Here is an 18,748-nt window from a genome sequence, read left to right as displayed (position 1 = left end):
AGGGAAGGCACTCGCAGAGGTCTGGCCAGATAGGGCTGGGGGGCTTGCCAGCCTGATGAGGAACCAAGAGGCCATCAGCCTATAAACGCCGCCCTAATTCCTCCGGGTGACTCTGAGATGCAGTGAGACACGGAAAGCATGATAAACACAGGCCGGACACTCAGCAGCCTCTTGCTTGGGTCACTGTCCGTCTGGCTCCCCCTCTGTAGGAGCCTTTAGCGCATCACCCAGGGCTGACCCGGCTCAGGATTCCAGCTGATTTCCCACAGGCGGCATCACTTGCTGGTGACACGAAGCAGGCACGTTAGCCACCTCCCAAACACTGAGGCTCCTCCTGGGAGGAGCCTGCGGGCCCCCAGACCAGCCTCTGCCCCACGATGCTCCTCAGTGCCACTCCCGCTTTGCTGCCCCGGCCTCTAGCTCTGGCCACGACCTCGCTGGATGCTCGATAAATGTCACCCATGCACCATGCCTAAGCTTGGGGTCCACATGGGACCATGGCTCTTATCTTCTTCCCATCGATGGAATGTTCGGGCTTCATGTCATCGTGATGGCGGGAAGGCCAGCACCGCCCCCTTGAGGCCTCCCTGAAGACACATAGAAACATAGGACACAATGCAGCCCATCTCTTTTTGTTACAACACCTTTATTGTGGTACGATTTCTGTTCCGTAAATTAGACATATCTCACATGTAGTATTTGATGAATTTTCATAGACGTCTGCACCTAGAAAAGCATCACAACAAGCAAGATAGCTACCATTTCCATCACTCCCCAAGAGGGGCAATTTTCCAGTTCCCATATTTACCACTTCCCAACCCCTTCGTTCCCTGCTAACCATAAGTTGGTTTCTCTATGTCTGTGGTTTTGTTCCTCTGTGGTCATTGAGCTCATTTCTGCCTTTTTTATTTTACATTCCACATGGAAGTGGTATCATATGGCATTTTTCTCTCTTCTGGCTTACTTCACTCAGAATGACTCTCTCTGTGTCCATCTATGTTGCAACAAAAGACATCGTTTCATCTTTTTCATGGCTGAGTAGTATTCCACGGCTTAAATAGACCACTACTTCTTTATCCAGTCCCCAGTAGGTGGACTTTTGGGTTGGTTCCACGTCCTGGCTATTATAAAGAGGGCTGCTGTGAGCATTGAGGTGAATGTGAGGGTTTGAATTAGAGTTTTCTCCTGACATATCCCCAGGCGTGGGAAGACTGGATCATAAGGTAAGTCTATTTGTAGTTTTCTAAGGACCCTGCATCCTGTCTTCTCTAGTGGCAATGCAGCCCGTCTTACTGAAGCAGAGCCGTGCCCAGAATATAACGGGTATTTCTAGAGGTCAGACATGAAGTGCAGTGAGCTTGGCCTGTTCCAGAAGAAGAGGGCAATATGGGAGGGCTGGAGGAGAGTGACCAGGGGAGTGTGGTACAGGCAGGATTCAGACCACGTGGGGACATGACAGGCTGGGATAAGGAGCCTGGGCTTCCAGTCATCCCTTGGTAAGCATGGGGCACTGGTTCCAGGACTCCCCTCAGATGCCAACATCCATGGATGCTGACGCCTCTTTTATAAAATGACCCAGGACTGACATGAAATTACATGGATCCTCCCGTGCACTTTATTTTTTACATGCATACATGTTTTTGTTTTTTTTTTTTTTGAGTTATAGTCATTTTACAATTTTGTGTCGAATCCCATCGCAGAGCACAATCTTTCAGTTATACATGAAAATACGCATACATTCATTGTCACATACTCTTTCGCCGTGTCCTCCTGTGTACTTGAGGTCATCTCTAGAGGACGCGTGCTATGTAAGGCAACGTGAATGCTACGTAAGCAGTTGCCGGTGTGTGGCAAGTTCAAGTGTTGCTTTTAGAAACTTTCCGTTTTTTCCCGAATATTTTCAACCCACAGTTGGTTGAATCTGCCGGAGCGGGAGCCCCTAGATACGGAGAACCCTCAAGCCCTTCCCACCTCCTAAATCTCCACTGGAAGCGCTGCAGGGGACCAAAGAGTGGAGAAGAGCGCCCTCCAGCGACCGGAAACGCAGAGGAATTCCTTCAGCGTATGCAGCGCAGGAGAGAAGGTTTCGGGCCGACTAGCGCAAATGGAGGGCCCGCCTGGACAGGAAGGGGGAAGGACGGCAGTGGAAGCCAGCTCGCACCCTTCCTGGAGCTAGCTCGTAGCAGTGAGGGGCGCCGAGGGGCTGGGGACACGTCGCGTGGGGGGGGCAATCCTGGCCGCCAGCTGCACGGTCCACACAGCTGGCACCCAGTTTGCATGATCAAAAGAACAAGGAGTGGGTGGATAAGTGGGGAAGGGGCTGCCTCAGCACCGGGATCCTGACATGGGCCAGAGCGCCATGACCTCAGCCAATGCGGCTCCACTAGTAAGCCAGAATAAGGAAACTCTGAGGCAAGATATTACAGAATCCACCGCAGCCACACGGATAACTAGATCTCTAAGCTCACAAAATGGAACCATCGGAACCAGGCATTTTTCCTTTTCTCTTCTTTTAGACTTTGGATCAGGAAGCCACACAACTCTGACGGGAAGCATCTTTACTCCGGGCGAGAGATCACTTTTTGAGGAATAAGCATGGAGAAAAAGAGTGCGGGGATGGTTTAGTGGTTCAAAGCCGAAGCCCGTCTGAGAAACGATAAAAACATGCTTCAAATGAAGCTGACTTACGGCAAAAAGCAGGAGGAAGTTTAAGGTATTCTTTATTAATATCAATTCACCATGCAAGACTAGCCAGTCGTAAAAAGGCAGCACTTTCAATATAAAATTTTATTTTATTTTATTTTATTTTATTCATTTATTTTTTATTTGGTGATGGAAACAATGCCATATTCTCAAACAAGGCTTGGGGCCCTAGATACGGAGAGTTGAGTGTTGAGGCTGAGGGTTGTTGATGAGGAGAACATAAAGCTGCATATAGACAGATAAGGGTTCCAAGCCCACCGCTTGAAAAAAACTAGCCAATCATGAGTCCCTTTGATTGTGAAAGAAGTAAATGACTCAAAAATGGGGAAGACATGGGATTAAATAGTGGTAGTGAGCAATTAAATCCAAGAACTTTATACCTATATTTTCATTGTAAATGTAACAATCTTACAGCAACTGTCGAAATAGTAGTAACTGTTCCACGCGCACATGCAGACACACACTCACACACACACACAAACACAATTTGGAACAGCAGAGAGGTAAAGTATGCTAAGTTTCTCATTATTGAGGACAAGAATCTAATCGATTATTTCATTCTTGGACTGTTATAGGAATACTGGCCCAATTACATGTAAACTTATGAACTTAGAAATGATTAATAAACATTTAGAGAGAATTTTCATTCAAAGACAATAGAGCTTCCAAACCATTCAAGGGAAAATTAACAAGAAAACAATGAATCAATCCAGCTAGGATGGAGTAACGGAGACCATACTTACCACCCTACAATAAACCCCAAAATGGATAAAATATATGAAGCAATGATTTTTAAGACACGTGAAAACGATCATCCACTTGGACCTTGTCCTGCCTCCCCCATACCAAGGCTGCTAGCCCTCCTACTGCCACTACCAAGGATGTCCACCAGGTGGCGCCGTTTCCTTCCTCTGCTCCTGCTGCAGAGCCAGTCGTGAGCGGTCCTGTTCCAGGTTTTGGCAAGCAGCTCCCAGAAGCGCTCTCGTGGGCCTTGGTCCCTTTTAGCCACCAGCAAAGGGATCGGGGATGAGCAGTGAGCCTCCTTTCTCATCGAAGATCTAGGAACCCAACTGATTTCTGAGCAGCCCTTTACCCTCGTCTGCTGTCTGGTACTCTCCACCCGACTTCCAGGGTCCGCGGCATGGGCAGCCTGCACGCTGGCCCCGGCCCATCAGAATCTGTTCCCCCGGCCGAGAGGCCCCGCGCGGTCGTGAGCAGGGCTCCAGGCCTCTGGAGCCCCGCCGCTTGGAACGCGTCCTGTCACTGGGCTCGCGAGCTCCACGCCCTTGGCTGTCACTTAACTTCTCTAAGCTACATTCCTCATCAGTAAAATGAAGGCATAATCAATACTGGGGGGAAAAAAATCAGAATCCGGGGGGACCAAATTTCTGCCGATTGAAGATGACTTTCATTTTGAATTATACAGTGAGGGACACCATACAAACGTTTACTACTTCAGACTTCTAAAGGACAGCTTCTACGATTCTTAAAACTAAAGCATGCACGTACAAACATACACACGCTCAGACCCACTGACTCTGCTCCACGTACATCCCCACGCACACACACATGGAGTCATGGGCCACACACACACCCATAACATACACACAACCACACACGTCCTCAGGCGCGCACACACACGCAAAGTCACTGTCACGTACCACACACGTCCCCAGGTGCAGGAGTGCGCACACGCACACACACGTCTCACACACCTTTGGCGGCATTCTAAATCCACTTACAGTCGAGGGTCTCAGGGTCCATTGTTTCATCCGCTCAGAAGCTCCTGACTTCGGAGCATGAAGCAGGAATGCCTCCTCTCTGCAGATGGTCTTTGCCTCTTGCAGTCTCAGCAGAGCCAACACAACTGCCCTAGACCTTTAAAAGTGAGGGCCAGAGCGTACCTGGGAGTTCCCATCCTACATATGTCAACATTTGAAGTGCGGTAGGTTCTAAAGTCCTGCCTTTACAAATACACATTCATTCTAAGGGGGAAGGCCAGGCTCCACTTTAGAATTCCCAGACTCATGGCAGTTGCCGTAAAGAAAGTGATAGTTTGGGGAGAGCAGATTCCCAATCTGACCACTAGCCTGATCCTTTTCTTCCCAAAGCTGGGTCCATCCTATGCCCCAAGGGGCCTTGGATGTTCACAGGATGACACTCAGACTTCCCATCCGGGCTCTGTATATACCCTCCATGCCAACAGCTTCCCGTTGGCCTCTGTGTGAGTCCTGGGAAGCTGAACTCCGGGGAGAGCCGCTGCAGAAACTAGAAGTGGGTCAAGGCTGCTGGGGCAGGGCATTCGGGGTCCTGTGTTTCCAGAGCACGGATTGGAATGAATGGGCGTGTCCCTAGGGCCTTGCTGAAACCACCACGTTGAGGGTGTGGCCAGAGGGAGTGTCAGGGCCAGAAGGACCCTATGTAGTGCAGGACACAGGGCAGCGCGGGGGTGTGGAGGAGTCGGGGAGGGGTTAGGGGGGGCCCCCTTGCCAGGATCTGAGGGCAGAAGCCCTAAGGAAGGGCCTGAGGAGGCTGGAAGGTATCCTCATTGCCATCAATTAAAAAACAAAAGCTCGCCGCAGGCGAGGGTGGGAAGGGTTTTGTTAGAACAAGGGAAGGCACTCGCAGAGGTCTGGCCAGATAGGGCTGGGGGGCTTGCCAGCCTGATGAGGAACCAAGAGGCCATCAGCCTATAAACGCCGCCCTAATTCCTCCGGGTGACTCTGAGATGCAGTGAGACACGGAAAGCATGATAAACACAGGCCGGACACTCAGCAGCCTCTTGCTTGGGTCACTGTCCGTCTGGCTCCCCCTCTGTAGGAGCCTTTAGCGCATCACCCAGGGCTGACCCGGCTCAGGATTCCAGCTGATTTCCCACAGGCGGCATCACTTGCTGGTGACACGAAGCAGGCACGTTAGCCACCTCCCAAACACTGAGGCTCCTCCTGGGAGGAGCCTGCGGGCCCCCAGACCAGCCTCTGCCCCACGATGCTCCTCAGTGCCACTCCCGCTTTGCTGCCCCGGCCTCTAGCTCTGGCCACGACCTCGCTGGATGCTCGATAAATGTCACCCATGCACCATGCCTAAGCTTGGGGTCCACATGGGACCATGGCTCTTATCTTCTTCCCATCGATGGAATGTTCGGGCTTCATGTCATCGTGATGGCGGGAAGGCCAGCACCGCCCCCTTGAGGCCTCCCTGAAGACACATAGAAACATAGGACACAATGCAGCCCATCTCTTTTTGTTACAACACCTTTATTGTGGTACGATTTCTGTTCCGTAAATTAGACATATCTCACATGTAGTATTTGATGAATTTTCATAGACGTCTGCACCTAGAAAAGCATCACAACAAGCAAGATAGCTACCATTTCCATCACTCCCCAAGAGGGGCAATTTTCCAGTTCCCATATTTACCACTTCCCAACCCCTTCGTTCCCTGCTAACCATAAGTTGGTTTCTCTATGTCTGTGGTTTTGTTCCTCTGTGGTCATTGAGCTCATTTCTGCCTTTTTTATTTTACATTCCACATGGAAGTGGTATCATATGGCATTTTTCTCTCTTCTGGCTTACTTCACTCAGAATGACTCTCTCTGTGTCCATCTATGTTGCAACAAAAGACATCGTTTCATCTTTTTCATGGCTGAGTAGTATTCCACGGCTTAAATAGACCACTACTTCTTTATCCAGTCCCCAGTAGGTGGACTTTTGGGTTGGTTCCACGTCCTGGCTATTATAAAGAGGGCTGCTGTGAGCATTGAGGTGAATGTGAGGGTTTGAATTAGAGTTTTCTCCTGACATATCCCCAGGCGTGGGAAGACTGGATCATAAGGTAAGTCTATTTGTAGTTTTCTAAGGACCCTGCATCCTGTCTTCTCTAGTGGCAATGCAGCCCGTCTTACTGAAGCAGAGCCGTGCCCAGAATATAACGGGTATTTCTAGAGGTCAGACATGAAGTGCAGTGAGCTTGGCCTGTTCCAGAAGAAGAGGGCAATATGGGAGGGCTGGAGGAGAGTGACCAGGGGAGTGTGGTACAGGCAGGATTCAGACCACGTGGGGACATGACAGGCTGGGATAAGGAGCCTGGGCTTCCAGTCATCCCTTGGTAAGCATGGGGCACTGGTTCCAGGACTCCCCTCAGATGCCAACATCCATGGATGCTGACGCCTCTTTTATAAAATGACCCAGGACTGACATGAAATTACATGGATCCTCCCGTGCACTTTATTTTTTACATGCATACATGTTTTTGTTTTTTTTTTTTTTGAGTTATAGTCATTTTACAATTTTGTGTCGAATCCCATCGCAGAGCACAATCTTTCAGTTATACATGAAAATACGCATACATTCATTGTCACATACTCTTTCGCCGTGTCCTCCTGTGTACTTGAGGTCATCTCTAGAGGACGCGTGCTATGTAAGGCAACGTGAATGCTACGTAAGCAGTTGCCGGTGTGTGGCAAGTTCAAGTGTTGCTTTTAGAAACTTTCCGTTTTTTCCCGAATATTTTCAACCCACAGTTGGTTGAATCTGCCGGAGCGGGAGCCCCTAGATACGGAGAACCCTCAAGCCCTTCCCACCTCCTAAATCTCCACTGGAAGCGCTGCAGGGGACCAAAGAGTGGAGAAGAGCGCCCTCCAGCGACCGGAAACGCAGAGGAATTCCTTCAGCGTATGCAGCGCAGGAGAGAAGGTTTCGGGCCGACTAGCGCAAATGGAGGGCCCGCCTGGACAGGAAGGGGGAAGGACGGCAGTGGAAGCCAGCTCGCACCCTTCCTGGAGCTAGCTCGTAGCAGTGAGGGGCGCCGAGGGGCTGGGGACACGTCGCGTGGGGGGGGCAATCCTGGCCGCCAGCTGCACGGTCCACACAGCTGGCACCCAGTTTGCATGATCAAAAGAACAAGGAGTGGGTGGATAAGTGGGGAAGGGGCTGCCTCAGCACCGGGATCCTGACATGGGCCAGAGCGCCATGACCTCAGCCAATGCGGCTCCACTAGTAAGCCAGAATAAGGAAACTCTGAGGCAAGATATTACAGAATCCACCGCAGCCACACGGATAACTAGATCTCTAAGCTCACAAAATGGAACCATCGGAACCAGGCATTTTTCCTTTTCTCTTCTTTTAGACTTTGGATCAGGAAGCCACACAACTCTGACGGGAAGCATCTTTACTCCGGGCGAGAGATCACTTTTTGAGGAATAAGCATGGAGAAAAAGAGTGCGGGGATGGTTTAGTGGTTCAAAGCCGAAGCCCGTCTGAGAAACGATAAAAACATGCTTCAAATGAAGCTGACTTACGGCAAAAAGCAGGAGGAAGTTTAAGGTATTCTTTATTAATATCAATTCACCATGCAAGACTAGCCAGTCGTAAAAAGGCAGCACTTTCAATATAAAATTTTATTTTATTTTATTTTATTTTATTCATTTATTTTTTATTTGGTGATGGAAACAATGCCATATTCTCAAACAAGGCTTGGGGCCCTAGATACGGAGAGTTGAGTGTTGAGGCTGAGGGTTGTTGATGAGGAGAACATAAAGCTGCGTATAGACAGATAAGGGTTCCAAGCCCACCGCTTGAAAAAAACTAGCCAATCATGAGTCCCTTTTAATTGTGAAAGAAGTAAATGACTCAAAAATGGGGAAGACATGGGATTAAATAGTGGTAGTGAGCAATTAAATCCAAGAACTTTATACCTATATTTTCATTGTAAATGTAACAATCTTACAGCAACTGTCGAAATAGTAGTAACTGTTCCACGCGCACGTGCAGACACACACTCACACACACACACAAACACAATTTGGAACAGCAGAGAGGTAAAGTATGCTAAATTTCTCATTATTGAGGACAAGAATCTAATCGATTATTTCATTCTTGAGACTGTTATAGGAATACTGGCCCAATTACATGTAAACTTATGAACTTAGAAATGATTAATAAACATTTAGAGAGAATTTTCATTCAAAGACAATAGAGCTTCCAAACCATTCAAGGGAAAATTAACAAGAAAACAATGAATCAATCCAGCTAGGATGGAGTAACGGAGACCATACTTACCACCCTACAATAAACCCCAAAATGGATAAAATATATGAAGCAATGATTTTTAAGACACGTGAAAACGATCATCCACTTGGACCTTGTCCTGCCTCCCCCATACCAAGGCTGCTAGCCCTCCTACTGCCACTACCAAGGATGTCCACCAGGTGGCGCCGTTTCCTTCCTCTGCTCCTGCTGCAGAGCCAGTCGTGAGCGGTCCTGTTCCAGGTTTTGGCAAGCAGCTCCCAGAAGCGCTCTCGTGGGCCTTGGTCCCTTTTAGCCACCAGCAAAGGGATCGGGGATGAGCAGTGAGCCTCCTTTCTCATCGAAGATCTAGGAACCCAACTGATTTCTGAGCAGCCCTTTACCCTCGTCTGCTGTCTGGTACTCTCCACCCGACTTCCAGGGTCCGCGGCATGGGCAGGCAGCCTGCACGCTGGCCCCGGCCCATCAGAATCTGTTCCCCCGGCCGAGAGGCCCCGCGCGGTCGTGAGCAGGGCTCCAGGCCTCTGGAGCCCCGCCGCTTGGAACGCGTCCTGTCACTGGGCTCGCGAGCTCCATGCCCTTGGCTGTCACTTAACTTCTCTAAGCTACATTCCTCATCAGTAAAATGAAGGCATAATCAATACTGGGGGGAAAAAAATCAGAATCCGGGGGGACCAAATTTCTGCCGATTGAAGATGACTTTCATTTTGAATTATACAGTGAGGGACACCATACAAACGTTTACTACTTCAGACTTCTAAAGGACAGCTTCTACGATCCTTAAAACTAAAGCATGCACGTACAAACATACACACGCTCAGACACACTGACTCTGCTCCACGTACATCCCCACGCACACACACGTGGAGTCATGGGCCACACACACACCCATAACATACACACAACCACACACGTCCTCAGGCGCGCACACACACGCAAAGTCACTGTCACGTACCACACACGTCCCCAGGTGCAGGAGTGCGCACACGCACACACACGTCTCACACACCTTTGGCGGCATTCTAAATCCACTTACAGTCGAGGGTCTCAGGGTCCATTGTTTCATCCGCTCAGAAGCTCCTGACTTCGGAGCATGAAGCAGGAATGCCTCCTCTCTGCAGATGGTCTTTGCCTCTTGCAGTCTCAGCAGAGCCAACACAACTGCCCTAGACCTTTAAAAGTGAGGGCCAGAGCGTACCTGGGAGTTCCCATCCTACATATGTCAACATTTGAAGTGCGGTAGGTTCTAAAGCCCTGCCTTTACAAATACACATTCATTCTAAGGGGGAAGGCCAGGCTCCACTTTAGAATTCCCAGACTCATGGCAGTTGCCCTAAAGAAAGTGATAGTTTGGGGAGAGCAGATTCCCAATCTGACCACTAGCCTGATCCTTTTCTTCCCAAAGCTGGGTCCATCCTATGCCCCAAGGGGCCTTGGATGTTCACAGGATGACACTCAGACTTCCCATCCGGGCTCTGTATATACCCTCCATGCCAACAGCTTCCCGTTGGCCTCTGTGTGAGTCCTGGGAAGCTGAACTCCGGGGAGAGCCGCTGCAGAAACTAGAAGTGGGTCAAGGCTGCTGGGGCAGGGCATTCGGGGTCCTGTGTTTCCAGAGCACGGATTGGAATGAATGGGCGTGTCCCTATGGCCTTGCTGAAACCACCACGTTGAGGGTGTGGCCAGAGGGAGTGTCAGGGCCAGAAGGACCCTATGTAGTGCAGGACACAGGGCAGCGCGGGGGTGTGGAGGAGTCGGGGAGGGGTTAGGGGGGCCCCCTTGCCAGGATCTGAGGGCAGAAGCCCTAAGGAAGGGCCTGAGGAGGCTGGAAGGTATCCTCATTGCCATCAATTAAAAAACAAAAGCTCGCCGCAGGCGAGGGTGGGAAGGGTTTTGTTAGAACAAGGGAAGGCACTCGCAGAGGTCTGGCCAGATAGGGCTGGGGGGCTTGCCAGCCTGATGAGGAACCAAGAGGCCATCAGCCTATAAACGCCGCCCTAATTCCTCCGGGTGACTCTGAGATGCAGTGAGACACGGAAAGCATGATAAACACAGGCCGGACACTCAGCAGCCTCTTGCTTGGGTCACTGTCCGTCTGGCTCCCCCTCTGTAGGAGCCTTTAGCGCATCACCCAGGGCTGACCCGGCTCAGGAGTCCAGCTGATTTCCCACAGGTGGCATCACTTGCTGGTGACACGAAGCAGGCACGTTAGCCACCTCCCAAACACTGAGGCTCCTCCTGGGAGGAGCCTGCGGGCCCCCAGACCAGCCTCTGCCCCACGATGCTCCTCAGTGCCACTCCCGCTTTGCTGCCCCGGCCTCTAGCTCTGGCCACGACCTCGCTGGATTCTCGATAAATGTCACCCATGCACCATGCCTAAGCTTGGGGTCCACATGGGACCATGGCTCTTATCTTCTTCCCATCGATGGAATGTTCGGGCTTCATGTCATCGTGATGGCGGGAAGGCCAGCACCGCCCCCTTGAGGCCTCCCTGAAGACACATAGAAACATAGGACACAATGCAGCCCATCTCTTTTTGTTACAACACCTTTATTGTGGTACGATTTCTGTTCCGTAAATTAGACATATCTCACATGTAGTATTTGATGAATTTTCATAGATGTCTGCACCTAGAAAAGCATCACAACAAGCAAGATAGCTACCATTTCCATCACTCCCCAAGAGGGGCAATTTTCCAGTTCCCATATTTACCACTTCCCAACCCCTTCGTTCCCTGCTACCCATAAGTTGGTTTCTCTATGTCTGTGGTTTTGTTCCTCTATGGTCATTGAGCTCATTTCTGCCTTTTTTTTTTTTACATTCCACATGGAAGTGGTATCATATGGCATTTTTCTCTCTTCTGGCTTACTTCACTCAGAATGACTCTCTCTGTGTCCATCTATGTTGCAACAAAAGACATCGTTTCATCTTTTTCATGGCTGAGTACTATTCCACGGCTTAAATAGACCACTACTTCTTTATCCAGTCCCCAGTAGGTGGACTTTTGGGTTGGTTCCACGTCCTGGCTATTATAAAGAGGGCTGCTGTGAGCATTGAGGTGAATGTGAGAGTTTGAATTAGAGTTTTCTCCTGACATATCCCCAGGCGTGGGAAGACTGGATCATAAGGTAAGTCTATTTGTAGCTTTCTAAGGACCCTGCATCCTGTCTTCTCTAGTGGCAATGCAGCCCGTCTTACTGAAGCAGAGCCGTACCCAGAATATAACGGGTATTTCTAGAGGTCAGACATGAAGTGCAGTGAGCTTGGCCTGTTCCAGAAGAAGAGGGCAATATGGGAGGGCTGGAGGAGAGTGACCAGGGGAGTGTGGTACAGGCAGGATTCAGACCACGTGGGGACATGACAGGCTGGGATAAGGAGCCTGGGCTTCCAGTCATCCCTTGGTAAGCATGGGGCACTGGTTCCAGGACTCCCCTCAGATGCCAACATCCATGGATGCTGACGCCTCTTTTATAAAATGACCCAGGACTGACATGAAATTACATGGATCCTCCCGTGCACTTTATTTTTTACATGCATACATGTTTTTTGTTTTTTTTTTGAGTTATAGTCATTTTACAATTTTGTGTCGAATCCCATCGCAGAGCACAATCTTTCAGTTATACATGAAAATACGCATACATTCATTGTCACATACTCTTTCGCCGTGTCCTCCTGTGTACTTGAGGTCATCTCTAGAGGACGCGTGCTATGTAAGGCAACGTGAATGCTACGTAAGCAGTTGCCGGTGTGTGGCAAGTTCAAGTGTTGCTTTTAGAAACTTTCCGTTTTTTCCCGAATATTTTCAACCCACAGTTGGTTGAATCTGCCGGAGCGGGAGCCCCTAGATACGGAGAACCCTCAAGCCCTTCCCAACTCCTAAATTTCCACTGGAAGCGCTGCAGGGGACCAAAGAGTGGAGAAGAGCGCCCTCCAGCGACCAGAAACGCAGAGGAATTCCTTCAGCGTATGCAGCGCAGGAGAGAAGGTTTCGGGCCGACTAGCGCAAATGGAGGGCCCGCCTGGACAGGAAGGGGGAAGGACGGCAGTGGAAGCCAGCTCGCACCCTTCCTGGAGCTAGCTCGTAGCAGTGAGGGGCGCCGAGGGACTGGGGACACGTCGCGTGGGGGGGCAATCCTGGCCGCCAGCTGCACGGTCCACACAGCTGGCACCCAGTTTGCATGATCAAAAGAACAAGGAGTGGGTGGATAAGTGGGGAAGGGGCTGCCTCAGCACCGGGATCCTGACATGGGCCAGAGCGCCATGACCTCAGCCAATGCGGCTCCACTAGTAAGCCAGAATAAGGAAACTCTGAGGCAAGATATTACAGATTCCACCGCAGCCACACGGATAACTAGATCTCTAAGCTCACAAGATGGAACCATCGGAACCAGGCATTTTTCCTTTTCTCTTCTTTTAGACTTTGGATCAGGAAGCCACACAACTCTGACGGGAAGCATCTTTACTCCGGGCGAGAGATCACTTTTTGAGGAATAAGCATGGAGAAAAAGAGTGCGGGGATGGTTTAGTGGTTCAAAGCCGAAGCCCGTCTGAGAAACGATAAAAACATGCTTCAAATGAAGCTGACTTACGGCAAAAAGCAGGAGGAAGTTTAAGGTATTCTTTATTAATATCAATTCACCATTCAAGACTAGCCAGTCGTAAAAAGGCAGCACTTTCAATATAAAATTTTATTTTATTTTATTTTATTCATTTATTTTTTATTTGGTGATGGAAACAATGCCATATTCTCAAACAAGGCTTGGGGCCCTAGATACGGAGAGTTGAGTGTTGAGGCTGAGGGTTGTTGATGAGGAGAACATAAAGCTGCGTATAGACAGATAAGGGTTCCAAGCCCACCGCTTGAAAAAAACTAGCCAATCATGAGTCCCTTTGATTGTGAAAGAAGTAAATGACTCAAAAATGGGGAAGACATGGGATTAAATAGTGGTAGTGAGCAATTAAATCCAAGAACTTTATACCTATATTTTCATTGTAAATGTAACAATCTTACAGCAACTGTCGAAATAGTAGTAACTGTTCCACGCGCACGTGCAGACACACACTCACACACACAAACAAACACAATTTGGAACAGCAGAGAGGTAAAGTATGCTAAATTTCTCATTATTGAGGACAAGAATCTAATCGATTATTTCATTCTTGAGACTGTTATAGGAATACTGGCCCAATTACATGTAAACTTATGAACTTAGAAATGATTAATAAACATTTAGAGAGAATTTTCATTCAAAGACAATAGAGCTTCCAAACCATTCAAGGGAAAATTAACAAGAAAACAATGAATCAATCCAGCTAGGATGGAGTAACGGAGACCATACTTACCACCCTACAATAAACCCCAAAATGGATAAAATATATGAAGCAATGATTTTTAAGACACGTGAAAACCATCATCCACTTGGACCTTGTCCTGCCTCCCCCATACCAAGGCTGCTAACCCTCCTACTGCCACTACCAAGGATGTCCACCAGGTGGCGCCGATTCCTTCCTCTGCTCCTGCTGTAGAGCCAGTCGTGAGCGGTCCTGTTCCAGGTTTTGGCAAGCAGCTCCCAGAAGCGCTCTCGTGGGCCTTGGTCCCTTTTAGCCACCAGCAAAGGGATCGGGGATGAGCAGTGAGCCTCCTTTCTCATCGAAGATCTAGGAACCCAACTGATTTCTGAGCAGCCCTTTACCCTCGTCTGCTGTCTGGTACTCTCCACCCGACTTCCAGGGTCCGCGGCATGGGCAGGCAGCCTGCACGCTGGCCCCGGCCCATCAGAATCTGTTCCCCCGGCCGAGAGGCCCCGCGCGGTCGTGAGCAGGGCTCCAGGCCTCTGGAGCCCCGCCGCTTGGAACGCGTCCTGTCACTGGGCTCGCGAGCTCCATGCCCTTGGCTGTCACTTAACTTCTCTAAGCTACATTCCTCATCAGTAAAATGAAGGCATAATCAATACTGGGGGGAAAAAAATCAGAATCCGGGGGGACCAAATTTCTGCCGATTGAAGATGACTTTCATTTTGAATTATACAGTGAGGGACACCATACAAACGTTTACTACTTCAGACTTCTAAAGGACAGCTTCTACGATCCTTAAAACTAAAGCATGCACGTACAAACATACACACGCTCAGACACACTGACTCTGCTCCACGTACATCCCCACGCACACACACATGGAGTCATGGGCCACACACACACCCATAACATACACACAACCACACACGTCCTCAGGCGCGCACACACACGCAAAGTCACTGTCACGTACCACACACGTCCCCAGGTGCAGGAGTGCGCACACGCACACACACGTCTCACACACCTTTGGCGGCATTCTAAATCCACTTACAGTCGAGGGTCTCAGGGTCCATTGTTTCATCCGCTCAGAAGCTCCTGACTTCGGAGCATGAAGCAGGAATGCCTCCTCTCTGCAGATGGTCTTTGCCTCTTGCAGTCTCAGCAGAGCCAACACAACTGCCCTAGACCTTTAAAAGTGAGGGCCAGAGCGTACCTGGGAGTTCCCATCCTACATATGTCAACATTTGAAGTGCGGTAGGTTCTAAAGCCCTGCCTTTACAAATACACATTCATTCTAAGGGGGAAGGCCAGGCTCCACTTTAGAATTCCCAGACTCATGGCAGTTGCCCTAAAGAAAGTGATAGTTTGGGGAGAGCAGATTCCCAATCTGACCACTAGCCTGATCCTTTTCTTCCCAAAGCTGGGTCCATCCTATGCCCCAAGGGGCCTTGGATGTTCACAGGATGACACTCAGACTTCCCATCCGGGCTCTGTATATACCCTCCATGCCAACAGCTTCCCGTTGGCCTCTGTGTGAGTCCTGGGAAGCTGAACTCCGGGGAGAGCCGCTGCAGAAACTAGAAGTGGGTCAAGGCTGCTGGGGCAGGGCATTCGGGGTCCTGTGTTTCCAGAGCACGGATTGGAATGAATGGGCGTGTCCCTATGGCCTTGCTGAAACCACCACGTTGAGGGTGTGGCCAGAGGGAGTGTCAGGGCCAGAAGGACCCTATGTAGTGCAGGACACAGGGCAGCGCGGGGGTGTGGAGGAGTCGGGGAGGGGTTAGGGGGGCCCCCTTGCCAGGATCTGAGGGCAGAAGCCCTAAGGAAGGGCCTGAGGAGGCTGGAAGGTATCCTCATTGCCATCAATTAAAAAACAAAAGCTCGCCGCAGGCGAGGGTGGGAAGGGTTTTGTTAGAACAAGGGAAGGCACTCGCAGAGGTCTGGCCAGATAGGGCTGGGGGGCTTGCCAGCCTGATGAGGAACCAAGAGGCCATCAGCCTATAAACGCCGCCCTAATTCCTCCGGGTGACTCTGAGATGCAGTGAGACACGGAAAGCATGATAAACACAGGCCGGACACTCAGCAGCCTCTTGCTTGGGTCACTGTCCGTCTGGCTCCCCCTCTGTAGGAGTCTTTAGCGCATCACCCAGGGCTGACCCGGCTCAGGAGTCCAGCTGATTTCCCACAGGTGGCATCACTTGCTGGTGACACGAAGCAGGCACGTTAGCCACCTCCCAAACACTGAGGCTCCTCCTGGGAGGAGCCTGCGGGCCCCCAGACCAGCCTCTGCCCCACGATGCTCCTCAGTGCCACTCCCGCTTTGCTGCCCCGGCCTCTAGCTCTGGCCACGACCTCGCTGGATGCTCGATAAATGTCACCCATGCACCATGCCTAAGCTTGGGGTCCACATGGGACCATGGCTCTTATCTTCTTCCCATCGATGGAATGTTCGGGCTTCATGTCATCGTGATGGCGGGAAGGCCAGCACCGCCCCCTTGAGGCCTCCCTGAAGACACATAGAAACATAGGACACAATGCAGCCCATCTCTTTTTGTTACAACACCTTTATTGTGGTACGATTTCTGTTCCGTAAATTAGACATATCTCACATGTAGTATTTGATGAATTTTCATAGATGTCTGCACCTAGAAAAGCATCACAACAAGCAAGATAGCTACCATTTCCATCACTCCCCAAGAGGGGCAATTTTCCAGTTCCCATATTTACCACTTCCCAACCCCTTCGTTCCCTGCTAACCATAAGTTGGTTTCTCTATGTCTGTGGTTTTGTTCCTCTATGGTCATTGAGCTCATTTCTGCCTTTTTTTTTTTTACATTCCACATGGAAGTGGTATCATATGGCATTTTTCTCTCTTCTGGCTTACTTCACTCAGAATGACTCTCTCTGTGTCCATCTATGTTGCAACAAAAGACATCGTTTCATCTTTTTCATGGCTGAGTACTATTCCACGGCTTAAATAGACCACTACTTCTTTATCCAGTCCCCAGTAGGTGGACTTTTGGGTTGGTTCCACGTCCTGGCTATTATAAAGAGGGCTGCTGTGAGCATTGAGGTGAATGTGAGAGTTTGAATTAGAGTTTTCTCCTGACATATCCCCAGGCGTGGGAAGACTGGATCATAAGGTAAGTCTATTTGTAGCTTTCTAAGGACCCTGCATCCTGTCTTCTCTAGTGGCAATGCAGCCCGTCTTACTGAAGCAGAGCCGTGCCCAGAATATAACGGGTATTTCTAGAGGTCAGACATGAAGTGCAGTGAGCTTGGCCTGTTCCAGAAGAAGAGGGCAATATGGGAGGGCTGGAGGAGAGTGACCAGGGGAGTGTGGTACAGGCAGGATTCAGACCACGTGGGGACATGACAGGCTGGGATAAGGAGCCTGGGCTTCCAGTCATCCCTTGGTAAGCATGGGGCACTGGTTCCAGGACTCCCCTCAGATGCCAACATCCATGGATGCTGACGCCTCTTTTATAAAATGACCCAGGACTGACATGAAATTACATGGATCCTCCCGTGCACTTTATTTTTTACATGCATACATGTTTTTGTTTTTTTTTTTTTTTGAGTTATAGTCATTTTACAATTTTGTGTCGAATCCCATCGCAGAGCACAATCTTTCAGTTATACATGAAAATACGCATACATTCATTGTCACATACTCTTTCGCCGTGTCCTCCTGTGTACTTGAGGTCATCTCTAGAGGACGCGTGCTATGTAAGGCAACGTGAATGCTACGTAAGCAGTTGCCGGTGTGTGGCAAGTTCAAGTGTTGCTTTTAGAAACTTTCCGTTTTTTCCCGAATATTTTCAACCCACAGTTGGTTGAATCTGCCGGAGCGGGAGCCCCTAGATACGGAGAACCCTCAAGCCCTTCCCACCTCCTAAATCTCCACTGGAAGCGCTGCAGGGGACCAAAGAGTGGAGAAGAGCGCCCTCCAGCGACCGGAAACGCAGAGGAATTCCTTCAGCGTATGCAGCGCAGGAGAGAAGGTTTCGGGCCGACTAGCGCAAATGGAGGGCCCGCCTGGACAGGAAGGGGGAAGGACGGCAGTGGAAGCCAGCTCGCACCCTTCCTGGAGCTAGCTCGTAGCAGTGAGGGGCGCCGAGGGGCTGGGGACACGTCGCGTGGGGGGGGCAATCCTGGCCGCCAGCTGCACGGTCCACACAGCTGGCACCCAGTTTGCATGATCAAAAGAACAAGGAGTGGGTGGATAAGTGGGGAAGGGGCTGCCTCAGCACCGGGATCCTGACATGGGCCAGAGCGCCATGACCTCAGCCAATGCGGCTCCACTAGTAAGCCAGAATAAGGAAACTCTGAGGCAAGATATTACAGAATCCACCGCAGCCACACGGATAACTAGATCTCTAAGCTCACAAAATGGAACCATCGGAACCAGGCATTTTTCCTTTTCTCTTCTTTTAGACTTTGGATCAGGAAGCCACACAACTCTGACGGGAAGCATCTTTACTCCGGGCGAGAGATCACTTTTTGAGGAATAAGCATGGAGAAAAAGAGTGCGGGGATGGTTTAGTGGTTCAAAGCCGAAGCCCGTCTGAGAAACGATAAAAACATGCTTCAAATGAAGCTGACTTACGGCAAAAAGCAGGAGGAAGTTTAAGGTATTCTTTATTAATATCAATTCACCATGCAAGACTAGCCAGTCGTAAAAAGGCAGCACTTTCAATATAAAATTTTATTTTATTTTATTT

The sequence above is a fragment of the Camelus dromedarius genome, unplaced genomic scaffold, assembly GCF_036321535.1.
Source record: "Camelus dromedarius isolate mCamDro1 unplaced genomic scaffold, mCamDro1.pat HAP1_SCAFFOLD_120, whole genome shotgun sequence".
Taxonomy (NCBI): Eukaryota; Metazoa; Chordata; class Mammalia; order Artiodactyla; family Camelidae; genus Camelus; species Camelus dromedarius.
Note: the sequence above shows the minus strand (reverse complement) of the source record.